General features: G+C 45.7%; 1 long non-coding RNA gene across 1 annotated transcript; it reads left to right on the plus strand.

Annotated features, from left to right (window-relative positions):
• Nucleotides 1–2241: 2241 nt before the first annotated feature.
• LOC117508042 lies at nt 2242–5217 on the plus strand. Its single transcript, XR_004559963.1, has 3 exons — nt 2242–2299; nt 4266–4481; nt 4804–5217. It is a non-coding gene; the product is annotated as an uncharacterized LOC117508042 (long non-coding RNA).
• Nucleotides 5218–13769: the final 8552 nt, after the last annotated feature.

Consider the following 13769-nt stretch of genomic DNA (forward strand, 5'->3'; position numbering starts at 1 on the left):
TTATCGTCTCCAAAACAACATTAAACCATTGCCGCGAGTCATGCAGTTCGTGGCTTGTTAATAAATAAATCTGAAGTTCGAATAATACTTGACATTTTACATTTATTATGCTGGAACGAAAAAAAAAAACGCAGTAGGCCTGAAAAAATCCCCAGATCGAGGCCTTCAATTCCAATTCGCCCTATTGGCGTATCCCATAATCCCTTGCGTGCCAGAGAGTCGCTGCAGTCAAACATATAGAGAATCCACATGATGACAATTGTAAATGAATGTTATACTACAAAAATGTAATTTTTTTTCTGCTTTTCATTACGTTAATAAGAGACTGCTGCATGATACCCTGAAAACTTGCTAAGACAATTATACTGAGGCCATCTTACAAAAACAAAAGCTAAACAATTAAATAGAAGTAATTATTTGGAGTCAGTCTGGTTCACTCTGCTCCATTTTGTTACACTTTACCCCATTTCGTGATTATCAGTCTCCATTTCATATTTTAGTATGGCCCAGACAGAATACCTGATGGTAGGGTGTAGGACCAGCTATAAAGACGGGATACAGAACTTCCAATGCATTCTAAACAAGAATAATAGACAAATATGACATTTATGTTGTAATGTTTGTAATATCAAAGTTCTTTTTTGCATGTTTCTGTCAAAATCTAAGTTAATATAATGTTGCACATTAATTGTTTTGTATTTTTCAATATATTTTTGCATTAAAAAACAAAAAAAATATAACCCCAGTTTTATTTCAACAGAGCTGAACTTGTATTAATCGAGGAAAACGGACATCTGGGACACTGGTCACGTGATCTGAAGCGCACCCTAGTCACCATTTTAAAGTAAGTGAAAACAAAGGAAACCCCTTTGTCCTTTGTAGCATTTTGAGTGGTTCTGATCCAGTAAATGTGCTCGCTATATATATATATATATATATATATATATATATATATATATCTACAACTCGGAGCAGAATATAAATTTGAAAAGAGACCTTTAGATGTCTCTTTTGCGTAATATTGTTTTTATATGCCCATGTGAGTATTTTATCATTTACATGCTTTATTTCTTATTTATTTATCCTTCCTCTCAATGTACATAACTTTTTATAACCAGAATTAAAATTTGTATGCTGTCTGTTACTAGGCATTCAGGAAATTGAAGTTCAAATAACATGTTAGTGCACAGAAAGAGACTTTGTGAAAATAAGTTTGATTCAGTTGTGTTTTTGCATTGCCACAACTGTTTTATATTTTTGTGTGAATATTTAATTATTGATTGTAACTTTCATTACTGCCATAGGTTTTGCATGTGTAATTACTTCAAATTGTTTGTTTGCCCTTTACAAATGCGACCAATAATAATAATTTTTTGGGTTATTGTTTATTTTTCTTTTCAAAAGTAACCATGCCTGCTGTCATAAGAGCTGCCACATGAGTGATTCCATCCGACCAACCGGTTGAGCCTGAGCCAAACGCCATGATGGCAGTTCAGTCACACCAACAGCCCGATCAGTCTAAATCGGAAAGTAGTAGTGAATCCACAGGTTTGTATTTTGTTTAAATTAGATTGTACAGTGACTTACTTTTAATATTGAGTGTTTATTTTCTTTTGGCATAGAAACATCAGCTAGTCTTGACTGAGAAGTGACACCTTCTGAACATGTGCCGGCAGTTGTGTGAAGACGCATGTCCTGCAGACAGCATCTGTTGACAAATTCTCTAAAGGATGCTCAAGATCAGGGGTGGGCAACTTGTTCCAGAAAGGGCCAAGAGGGTGCAGGTTTTCTTTGCAGCCACTGACTCCACCAGGTGATTTCATTGATTAATATCACTTTGAGCAGATTTAATCAGTGAAATCACCTGGTGGAGTCAGTGGCTGCAAAGAAAACCTGCACCCTCTTGGCCCATTCTGGTCAACAAGTTGCCTACCCCTGCTCTAGAGTCTACAAGTTTTCATATAATGTACATTGAAAAAATTTGTATAGGTGTAATAAGTCTGGGGTGATAATACAGAGGTTTAGTGATTATGCATCTTGCACATTCTCTTGTCTAGCCAGTTAGTGGTTGTGTTTCCATATGTTTGTAATTTTCTTGGAAATGGTGATTATATATATGTCACTGCTTTTGTTTTTTGAAGCTTTGTCATCTGCAAGAAGACTTGCGGCTGAGCTTACGGCACGTCGTCATTTGGCAAGTGTTTCTGCTGCAGATGCACAGCTGTCTGAGATTCCTCGTGTTGAGTTGACGCCAACAGAAGGACTTGGCAGCATCATGCAGATGCTGGGCATATTGATGGTATGTTTAATTTACTCAAGTTTTACCTTTTTATATTATACAATTATAAAAGGAGCTGTGGTGGCCTAGCACTAATGCACTGGTCCCTGTGTCACAGTTTGAACTGTCCCCTTTTGTGTACTGCGCATGTGTCATTTCGGACAGTCAGCAGCAAATTAACAGAACATTGCCTTGTTTCTGCTTTAAACTGACTTTAGAATAAGAACAAGGTGAAAATCTGTGAATCACTGCTGGCGGTCTGAAATGACATATGCAAAAGGAGACCGCTTTTTAACAACACTGAGTTCAAAGCTCATGTTGTGCTGTATGCGAACTAGGAGACTATGAAACACTGTGCACTCGGCACACCCTAACCCTTTTCCAGCTTGACTGTGTGTGTGTGTGTGTGTGTGTGTGTGTGTGTGTGTGTGTGTGTGTGTGTGTGTGTGTGTGTGTGTGTGTGTGTGTGTGTGTGTGTGTGTGTGTGTGTGTGTGTGTGTGTGTGTGTGTGTGTGAGCACTTCGTGGAGTAACACCGCTCTGCTTCACGTTGTGGTGTTTTAGACTCCGCCTCGTGCGTTCAAACCGTATAATGCATGGCTTCAAGTTGTTTAATCCTTATACCATGGTCCCACACAGTGAACTAACACACAAATACTTATTTAAGTTAACAGAACTTGATTAAAAATGCGTAAGTATTTGGGACTAGTTTATGCCAGTCTCAAGATATTTTCATCCTTGCCAACCGTTATCATCTTCTTTCCCGTCTTCAATCTTGTCCAGGTCGTCGGATGTTAAATCTTTATGCCGTTGCTTTTGCTGTTCTTCTTGTTTTAGTGCAGTAGATAACTGAAACAATCTTTCAAATGGTGATACAAGCACCAAATTTGGGACATGTATTCTTTAGACATTATTCTTTTGAGAAACCAGACTATCCACTTGATTGTTCAGTAGGCGGCCAAGTAGGGGTCAATGAAGATTTACAGAGGTCAAGATTTACAAATGCTCCAATCATATTGAAAAGTATACCATATTCATCTGATCATACAGATACCAAAAAGGTATCACTTAGTCTATCTTTGATTAAATGTCTTGACATTATGGTGTGAAAACAGCATAAATGGTAACAAAGGTCAACCTCAGTTTGTACAGGGGGCCAAAATTAAAGTTGCTCCATCACTATTCACGTTTACCACTATTTATTGTTTATCACTATTTACCAAAATTGGAGCTTGGAACTTTTGCCTCCCGTACAAACTGAAATTAAGCTTTGTCACCGTTTTTGCTATTTTTGACCCATAACTTCGGAACATTCAGTCAAAGATAGTCCAAACTATATCTTTTGGAATCTTTATGGTTGGACGAATAATGTGGTATAGTTTTCAATATGATTGCAGCATCTTTTAATTTTGATCCCTGTGTAATTCTCATTGACCCCTACCTGACTGCCTATTGAAAAATCGAGTGGATACTCTGCTTTTTCAAAAGAGTAATGTCTAAGGACTATTTGTGTTGAATTTGGTGCTTGTATCACCATTTGAAAGATTCCCCTGTAAATATTCTCAAATCTGCTGCACTATTTGCTCTCCTCCTCTTCCCATTCCTCAAACATTTAATTTAGGCCAAAAATATTAAAATTCACTTGGAAATCCATGTTTTATCACGTTTCTGTTATTCACCTGTCAAAACACAGCTGATCTGTGCCAAATGATTTGTATATATATATATATATATATATATATATATATATATATATATATATATATATATATATATATATATATATATATATATATATATATATATATATATACATACACACACACACACACACACACACACACACACACAAAACTGTATACTCTCTCTAGGGCAAAAAAAAAAGTGACCTGTCCCAACTAAAAACTGATTTTGTTGTAGATTGGGGGGGGTCAATGGGAACTTCTGTATTAAGGTAGTAATATTTGTGTGCACATTTTATGTTCCAGGAGAAGCAGAATGACCTCATCTGCAAAGTTGATGCATTGCTCACACAAAGTGTCCGTTCCCGAACATACCAGGAGAGGGAACTTGAACTTGATGATGAGGATGCTACTGAGATGATTGTTAGAAGAATGTCCAGCTCTAATCCGGAAATGTGAGCTACAACAAATTACAAGCAGTGCCTGGAAGTCTTGGGCCTTCCTGTAAAGTCACTTGAAGAAGTGAGTTAATACATTTTACATTTGTCTATCCTCTTCACTTAACAAAATTTTGTTTTATTTTTTTAGAGTATATTATGAAACAACATGCTGTATTTATGGCATATACCACTTCTGAGTTTTCTCCATTGTGGTAGCTGATAACTACATAACTTGAGAAAATTCTGCAACCAGTATAAACAGCTTGATAAAAATATAGGGCCTGTACAATAGGTTGTTGGGTTGAGAATACCAATTCTGACCATGCTGCTGAAATTGTATAGTATCTTAATAGTAAAATGTGTCTCATTTCTTATGAATAACAATGGCAATTTTCAACTTGCAGCTGAAGAGTGCCAATGAGAAACTTGATGGTGAGGACAAGGGAGCCAGGTGCTGAAGGAATGCCCTCATCAACGCTTTGACTGCATATGCCCCTGGAATTGGACATGGAAAGAATACTATAACCAGCATTGTCAGGGACTGCTTGTATGCTATAGCCCCAGTTTATCTCTGGCAGTGCTTCAGCAGTCAGGGAAAGTCGGGAACTGCCAAAGGCAGCCTTGCCAGGGATCTTCCACAAATTTATAGGGTTGTCATGGCAGCTGTAATAGCTATTACATCAATGGACAGCAACACTATAATTTCTACGATTAGTACCGTAATACGAAGCTGTCCCAACAGAGCAGAATCAAGGAAGTATAGACAGGACCATCCTGAACTTTTTCCTGACCAGAAAAAAGGAGAATAAAACAACTGAGGACACCATAATCAACCCAGCCATTGCCATCAGCTCTGTCAATGGTAGGCCTCTCTCCTCTGATGAGTACTCCGAGGAGGACATTCCGGCCTCATCTCCAGAGTGCTCTACCAGACAACAGCCTCTTTTTCCATTAATGAATCTTCATTAATCCATTGTGTTGTATCTGACTGCCATACTATTTTCAACGTCTGTAATAAAACTTGCAGTATTTTTTTTTTTTTTTCACTTTTTGTACTTTTTTTTTTTTTTTTCCCCCCTCTGGAAATATTGCTTGCAGTGTGTTATAACTTAAGTTTCTTGTCTGCATGAAAACATTTGGGGTGGTTTGTTTCATTTGATTTCCAAGTCATCGGAATAAAACACTGAATTTTGAAACATTCATAGTTTGTTTTACTTCACTTTTTGGTTTTCAATATGGAGAGTAAACCTTTCATACACTCAAATTGTAGGCCAATGCCTGCATGTAAATGTATAATGTTGGCATATATAACATACAAACATGAACAGCTGAAGCGGGACATGTCCCACTTCAGCTGAACATTCCAGAAATTTTCATTGATTGCAAGCGGGACATGTCCCACTTCAGCTGAACATTACAGAAATTTTCATTGATTGCAATCAATGAAAATTTCTGGAATGTTCATATAACGTTCATATATGAACGTTATATGAACATTATACAAATGTCCACAAACATTATATGAACAGTTGAAGCAGGACATTCAATGAACATTTGTATAATGTTCATATAATGTTTGCATACAAAATGTTACATGAACATTATACAGATGTTCACTGAATGTTCTGCTTCAGCTGTTCATACAATGTTTGTGAACATTTGTGAACATTTGTATAATGTTCATATAATGTTCATGTGCAAACATTACCTGTCCTCATTCTTTGTTCATCTGACGTTCATGCAGTGTTCATGGCTTGTTTGCAAACGTTTGCATGCAAACGTTATATGAACATTCAAAAATGTTTGGTTTCCGGGTGGGTATGATGAATTCTAAAACCTGACTGAAACTCTTCAAATAGACCATTCCTCTGCAGATGATCAGTTAGCTGTTTTACAACTACCCTTTCAAGAATTTTTGAGAGAAAAGGAAGGTTGGAGATTGGCCTATAATTAGCTAAGATAGCTGGGTCAAGTGATGGCTTTTTAAGTAATGGTTTAATTACTGCCACCTTAAAAGCCTGTGGTACATAGCCAACTAACAAAGATAGATTGATCATATTTAAGATCGAAGCATTAAATAATGGTAGGACTTCTTGAGCAGCCTGGTAGGAATGGGGTCTAATAGACATGTTGATGGTTTGGATGAAGTAACTAATGAAAATAACTCAGACAGAACAATCGGAGAGAAAGAGTCTAACCAAATACCGGCATCACTGAAAGCAGCCAAAGATAACGATACGTCTTTGGGATGGTTATGAGTAATTAAAAAAAAAACTAACAGAAGAATTAAACAGGTAAAAAGCAGCAGCTATAAAATACGCTAAACAGTTAATTAACTAACAGGAGTGTAAAAAGTGAAATGAAAAAATGATGAGAAGGGTCAGAAATAGCTAACGCAAGCTAACCGCTGGCGAAAATGCTAGCCACTCCTAAGATTTTACACAGGAGTAAAAATTACTTAAAATTCACAGCAGTTCAACTGAAAAATGAACAGAAGTATTAAACAGGTAGAAAAGAAACAGCTATAAAAAGGAACAATGGAGAGGGGAGGTGTTGACCTAGCTAGCGAATGCTAACTGCTAGCGAATGCTAAATGCTAGCGATTCACAACAGGACTGTTGTTAAATAATGTTCAGAGTAGATACAATTAATAACCAGAAGAGTGCTAAACAGAAATAAAAGAAGAGTATACAACCGTGTGAAGTTCAGAGTGGCGTCACAGCAACAAACAATCCGTCAGAAGCAAGTTGCCAGATCTGTGGGCGTAGTATTCCACCTAAATTGGGCAGCCCACGCGTGGTTACGTGCACATGTTTTCAGAGCAGAAGGTTCTCAGCTCAAGGCCCCTCCTGCCCATTCCCCATGTAACAGGGCTATTCCCCAGGGTGCCGTTCTACTACAAACACCCACGGTCCAAAAAAGTGTGAAAATGGGATGAAATGGTGTTATCCCCCCATACGAGCAGCTGCAGGCTTGCCTCCTAACAAACTTGCTTATAAAGTGAAACTTATCCAGGGTCAGGGGCAACAAGCTGGCCTACAGAGTGCAAACCTGGGAACCTGCTCAGGGTCTGCAACGTCGGCACCACTAGAGGGCACCGAACAAAACAAAGGTGCTGCACCTTACGGCCAGATACAGTAGTGTTCAGAATAATAGTAGTGCTATGTGACTAAAAAGATTAATCCAGGTTTTGAGTATATTTCTTATTGTTACATGGGAAACAAGGTACCAGTAGATTCAGTAGATTCTTACAAATCTAACAAGACCAAGCATTCATGATATGCACACTCTTAAGGCTATGAAATTGGGCTATTAGTAAAAAAAAAGTAGAAAAGGGGGTGTTCACAATAATAGTAGCATCTGCTGTTGATGCTACAAACTCAAAACTATTATGTTCAAACTGCTTTTTTAGCAATCCTGTGAATCACTAAACTAGTATTTAGTTGTATAACCACAGTTTTTCATGATTTGTTCACATCTGCGAGGCATTAATTTTGTTGGTTTGGAACCAAGATTTTGCTGGTTTACTAGTGTGCTTGGGGTTATTGTCTTGTTGAAATACCCATTTCAAGGGCATGTCCTCTTCAGCATAAGGCAACATGACCATGAAGTATGTTGACATATCCAGACTGATCCATGATACCTGGTATGCGATATATAGGCCCAACACCATAGTAGGAGAAACATGCCCATATCATGATGCTTGCACCACCATTCTTCACTGTCTTCACTGTGAACTGTGGCTTGAAATCAGAGTTCGGGGGGTCGTCTCACAAACTGTCTGCGGCCGTTGGACCCAAAAAGAACAATTTTACTCTCATCAGTCCACAAAATATTCCTCCATTTCTCTTTAGGCCAGTTGATGTGTTCTTTGGCAAATTGTAATCTCTTCTGCACGTCTTTTATTTAACAGAGGGACTTTGTGGGGGATTCTTGCAAATAAATTAGCTTCACACAGGCGTCTTCTAACTGTCACAGCACTTACAGGTAACTCCAGACTGTCTTTGATCATCCTGGAGCTGATCAATGGGTGAGCCTTTGCCATTCTGGTTCCATTTTGATGATTGTTTTCCATTTTCTTCCACGCGTCTCTGGTTTTTTTGTCCATTTTGGGTCTTGTTGCATTTGTGAGAATCTACTGAATCTACTGGTACCTTGTTTCCCATGTAACAATAAGAAATATACTCAAAACCTGGATTCATCTTTTTAGTCACATTGTTGTGAAAGTGTAGGAACACGGACCCACAACAGGGGGCGCAAATGAACGGACAATGGAGAAGGTGACTAACAAAGTTTTACTGTTGTGAAACGTGCACAACTAATACAACAATTGACAATGTGGGGGTAAGCCGAATTCCACTGGTGTCGTGTGGGCAGGCTCGAAGGTAGGAGACGTCCGTCCAAGTCGAACCGGAACCACCCGGGTTTCCTCTGCCACCGAACCCTGGAAGTACTGGAACCGCCAAGTCCCGAATTCCCAGGTGGCCACTGCCTCCGCTCGTCGGATCCGGTACTGCTGGCAAGAAAACAGTAGACACACAGGTGTGGGTGCGGCTGCACCCAGTAACACAGAGGAGGGGAGAAGTCGCCTCCACCTCACGTCACAATGCTGCAGGAAGGTGAGTACTTATCTGAAGCTACGGCTTCTTGTAAACCGCTGTCCTGCAATGCTCAACAAGAAAGACAATATAATAATGTACGAAGTACAGCAGAGAATGTTACCTTTATCTTAAGGCGATATCTCGGCACTGAGGTGGAGACGCCGTCCTACTGATATACCTCCGTGCTGAGTGGAACAGCTGTGTCCAGTGATGGGTGACAGCTGTCACCCAGGCTGCTCCCATAAGGTGGCAGCGCCCTCTGGTGCCTGGAGCCCGCACTCCAGGCAGGGCGCCCTCTGGTGGTGGTGGGCCAGCAGTACCTCCTCTTCAGCGGCCCACACAACAGGACCCCCCCCCCTCAACGGGCGCCTCCTGGCGCACGACCGGGCTTGTCCGGATGGCGACGATAGAAGTCGGCCAGGAGGGCCGGGTCCAGGATGAAGCCCTTCTTCACCCAGGAGCGCTCCTCGGGACCGTACCCCTCCCAGTCCACCAGGTACTGAAAACCCCGGCCCATCCAACGGACGTCGAGGAGCCGGCGCACAGTCCAAGCCGGTTCCCCGTCGATGATCCGGGCAGGAGGTGGTGCCGGACCCGGGGTGCAGAGGGGTGAGGTGTGATGGGGTTTTATCCGGGAAACATGAAATACTGGATGGATCCGCAGCGAGGCCGGAAGCTGGAGCCTCACTGCGGCGGGGTTGATGACTTTGAGGATTTTGAAAGGTCCGATGTATCGTTCCTGGAGTTTTGGGGAGTCCACCTGCAGAGGAATGTCCTTGGTGGACAACCATACCTCCTGCCCAGGACGATACTTGGGGGCCGGGGGCCGCCGCCGGTCTGCATGTTTCTTCGCCCTCGTCCGGGCCTTCAATAAAGCAGAGCGGGCGGCACGCCACACCCGACGGCACTTCCGTAGGTGGGCCTGGACCGAGGGCACACCGACCTCTCCCTCAACCACCGGAAACAGGGGGGGCTGATACCCCAAGCACACCTCAAAAGGGGAGAGGCCGGTGGCTGACGACACCTGACTGTTGTGGGCGTACTCGATCCAGGCCAGGTGGGTACTCCAGGCCGTCGGGTGCGCGGCTGTCACACAGCGTAGTGTCTGCTCCAGTTCTTGATTGGCCCGCTCTGCCTGCCCGTTGGTCTGGGGGTGGTACCCGGACGAGAGGCTGACCGTGGCCCCCAGTTCCCGGCAGAAGCTCCTCCAGACGTGCGAGGTGAACTGGGGACCGCAATCGGAGACGATGTCTGATGGTATCCCATGCAGACGGACGACGTGGTGGACCAAGAGGTCCGCGGTCTCCTGGGCCGTTGGTAGCTTCGGGAGGGCCACGAAGTGGGCCGCCTTGGAGAAACGGTCCACTACCGTGAAGACGACGGTGTTTCCCTGGGACGGCGGGAGGCCCGTGACAAAGTCCAGGCCGATGTGGGACCAGGGGCGATGTGGGACGGGCAGCGGCTGTAGCAACCCTGAGGTCTTTTGGTGGTTGGCCTTGCCCCTGGCGCAGGTGGTACAGGCCTGGACGTAGTCCCGGACGTCGGCCTCCAAGGACGCCCACCAGAAGCACTGCCGGACGACTGCCACGGTCCTTTGCACCCCAGGGTGACAGGAGAGCTTAGAACCGTGACAGAAGTCCAGTACTGCAGCTCTGGCTTCCGGTGGGACGTAGAGTCTGTTCTTTGGTCCGGTTCCGGGGTCCGGGTCACGGGTCAGGGCCTCCCGGACGGTCTTCTCCACGTCCCAGGTGAGGGCGGCCACAATAGCGAACTCCGGGATGATGGGATCCGGGGGATCCGACGGTTCCGTTTTGACTTCGTCTTCGTGTACCCGGGACAATGCATCCGATCTTTGATTCTTGGTCCCGGGACGGTAGGTAATCCAGAAGTCAAAACAACCAAAGAACAGTGACCAGCGGGCTTGCCTGGGGTTCAGCCGCTTGGCGGTCCTGATGTACTCCAGGTTCCGATGGTCAGTGAAAACCGTGAATGGCACGGCTGTTCCCTCCAACAGATGTCTCCACTCTTCGAGGGCCTCTTTCACCGCAAGGAGTTCCCGATTGCCGACGCCATAGTTCCGTTCAGCGGGGGTCAACCTGCGGGAAAAATAGGCACACGGGTGAAGGACCTTATCGGTCTTCCCGCTCTGGGAGAGCACCGCTCCTATCCCTGAGTCCGAGGCATCCACTTCAACCACTAACTGGTGGCTAGGATCGGGCTGCACCAGAACTGGTGCAGACGAAAAGCGCCGTTTCAACTCCTTGAACGCGGCTTCGCACCGATCCGACCAGGTGAAGGGGATTTTTGGTGAGGTCAGGGCTGTCAGGGGGCTAACTACCTGACTGTAGCCCTTAATGAACCTCCTGTAGAAATTAGCAAAGCCGAGGAACTGTTGCAGCTTCCTACGGCTTGTGGGTTGGGGCCAATCTCTCACCGCCGCAACCTTGGCCGGATCAGGGGCGACGGAGTTAGAGGAGATGATAAACCCCAAGAAGGACAAAGAAGTGCGGTGGAACTCACACTTCTCGCCCTTCACAAACAGGCGGTTCTCCAACAACCGCTGTAGGACCTGATGGACATGCCGGACATGAGTCTCAGGATCCGGGGAAAAGATGAGTATATCGTCTAGATACACGAAGATGAACCGGTGCAGGAAGTCCCGCAAGACATCGTTTACCAATGCTTCGAAAGTCGCGGGAGCATTAGTGAGACCGAACGGCATGACCAGGTACTCGAAATGACCTAACGGGGTGTTAAATGCCGTCTTCCATTCGTCTCCCTTCCGGATCCGAACCAAATGATACGCATTCCTAAGATCAAGCTTGGTGAAGATTTTGGCTCCATGCAAGGGGGTGAACACTGAATCCAACAAGGGCAACGGGTATCGGTTGCGAACCGTGATTTCGTTCAACCCCCTGTAATCAATGCATGGACGAAGCCCGCCATCTTTTTTACCCACAAAAAAGAAACCCGCACCCATCGGAGAGGTGGAATTCCGGATCAACCCGGCAGCTAATGAGTCCCGGATGTAGGTCTCCATTGATTCGTGTTCCGGCCGTGAGAGGTTGTACAGCCTACTGGACGGGAACTCACTGCCTGGAACCAAATCAATGGCACAATCATACGGGCAGTGGGGAGGAAGCGTGAGAGCCAGATCCTTGCTGAACACGTCAGCGAGGTCATGGTACTCCGCCGGCACCGCCTTCAGATTGGGCGGGACCCGGACCTCCTCCTTAGCGTGGGAGCCGGGAGGAACCGAGGTACCTAGACACTCCCGATGGCAGGTCTCGCTCCACTGTACCACTACCCCGGACGGCCAATCGATCCGGGGATTGTGCTTTAGCATCCAGGGAAAACCCAGAACCACACGGGAGGTGGCCTGAGTCACAAAGAACTCGATCACCTCCCGGTGGTTACCTGACACCACCAGAGTTACTGGAGGTGTCTTATGTGTGATCGGTGGGAGTAGGGAGCCATCTAGTGCCCGAACCTGTACAGGCGAGGTAAGAGCCATCAGAGGGAGCCCTATCTCCCTGGCCCATCTGCTGTCTAGCAGATTCCCTTCAGAGCCCGTGTCCACCAGTGCTGGGGCCTTCAGGGTTGAATCCTCATACAGGATTGTGACTGGGAGTCGTGTGGCAATGTGGGTGTGTCCCACGTGAATGTTTTGGCCCACCCCTGGCCCAGTCTCTAGGGGCGGGCGTTGGAGTTTAACCGCTCGGGGCAGTCGTTTGCAAGATGCTCACTCGAGCCACAAACAAAACAAGCTTCATAGGCCCGCCTCCTTTGTGCTCCAGGTGCCCTAAATGTTGCCCTGCTCATGTCCATAGCTTCGTCAGCAGGGGGAGCCGTAGGCGCACGGAGCGCAGGAACAGAGGAGCGTGGGGAGGGCGGAGCTCGGTCGGAACCGGAAGGGAGAGGGACGACGCGTGCCTGGCCACGCCCTTCGCCTCGTTCCCGACGGCGTTCTTCTAACCGGTTGTCGAGTCGTATGACCAGATCGATGAGCCCATCTAAGTCCCGCGGTTCGTCCTTCGCCACCAGATGCTCTTTTAGGACCAGTGACAGTCCGTTTACAAAGGCGGCGCGGAGGGCAGTGCTATTCCAGCCGGATCTCGCCGCCGCGATGCGGAAGGCGACTGCATAGGCAGCTGCGCTCCGACGCCCCTGTCTCATTGACAGTAGCGCGGTTGAAGCGGTCTCTCCTCTATTGGGGTGGTCGAACACTGTTCTGAGCTCCCGCACAAACCCATCGTATGTATGAAGGAGCCGTGAGTTCTGCTCCCAGAGCGCTGTAGCCCAAGCGCGTGCCTCCCCGCGAAGCAGGTTTATTACATAAGCTACTTTGCTAGCGTCAGTCGCGTACATCACGGGACGCTGTGCGAAGACGAGCGAACACTGCATCAGAAAATCCGCGCACGTCTCCACACAGCCTCCGTACGGTTCTGGAGGGCTTATGTAAGCTTCTGGGGACGGAGGAAGGGACCGTTGAACGACCAGTGGGACGTCACTATCACGCGCAGGGTCCTCGGGAGGGAGAGCCGCAGCGGCGCCTGGAGAGCCTCCACCCTGCGGTTTAGGAGAACGTGCTGCTCGGTCATTAAATCGATCCGAGTGGTGAAAGCGGTGAGGATCCGCTGCAACTCACCGATTACCCCTCCCGAAGACGCCGACGCGCCCTGTTCTTCCATTGGCCGTTCAACAGTCGGTTGACGCCCCTCGGGATCCATGACGCTGGCCGAGATATCCTGTTGTGAAAGTGTAGGAAC

The sequence above is a fragment of the Thalassophryne amazonica genome, chromosome 3 (genome assembly GCF_902500255.1).
Source record: "Thalassophryne amazonica chromosome 3, fThaAma1.1, whole genome shotgun sequence".
Taxonomy (NCBI): Eukaryota; Metazoa; Chordata; class Actinopteri; order Batrachoidiformes; family Batrachoididae; genus Thalassophryne; species Thalassophryne amazonica.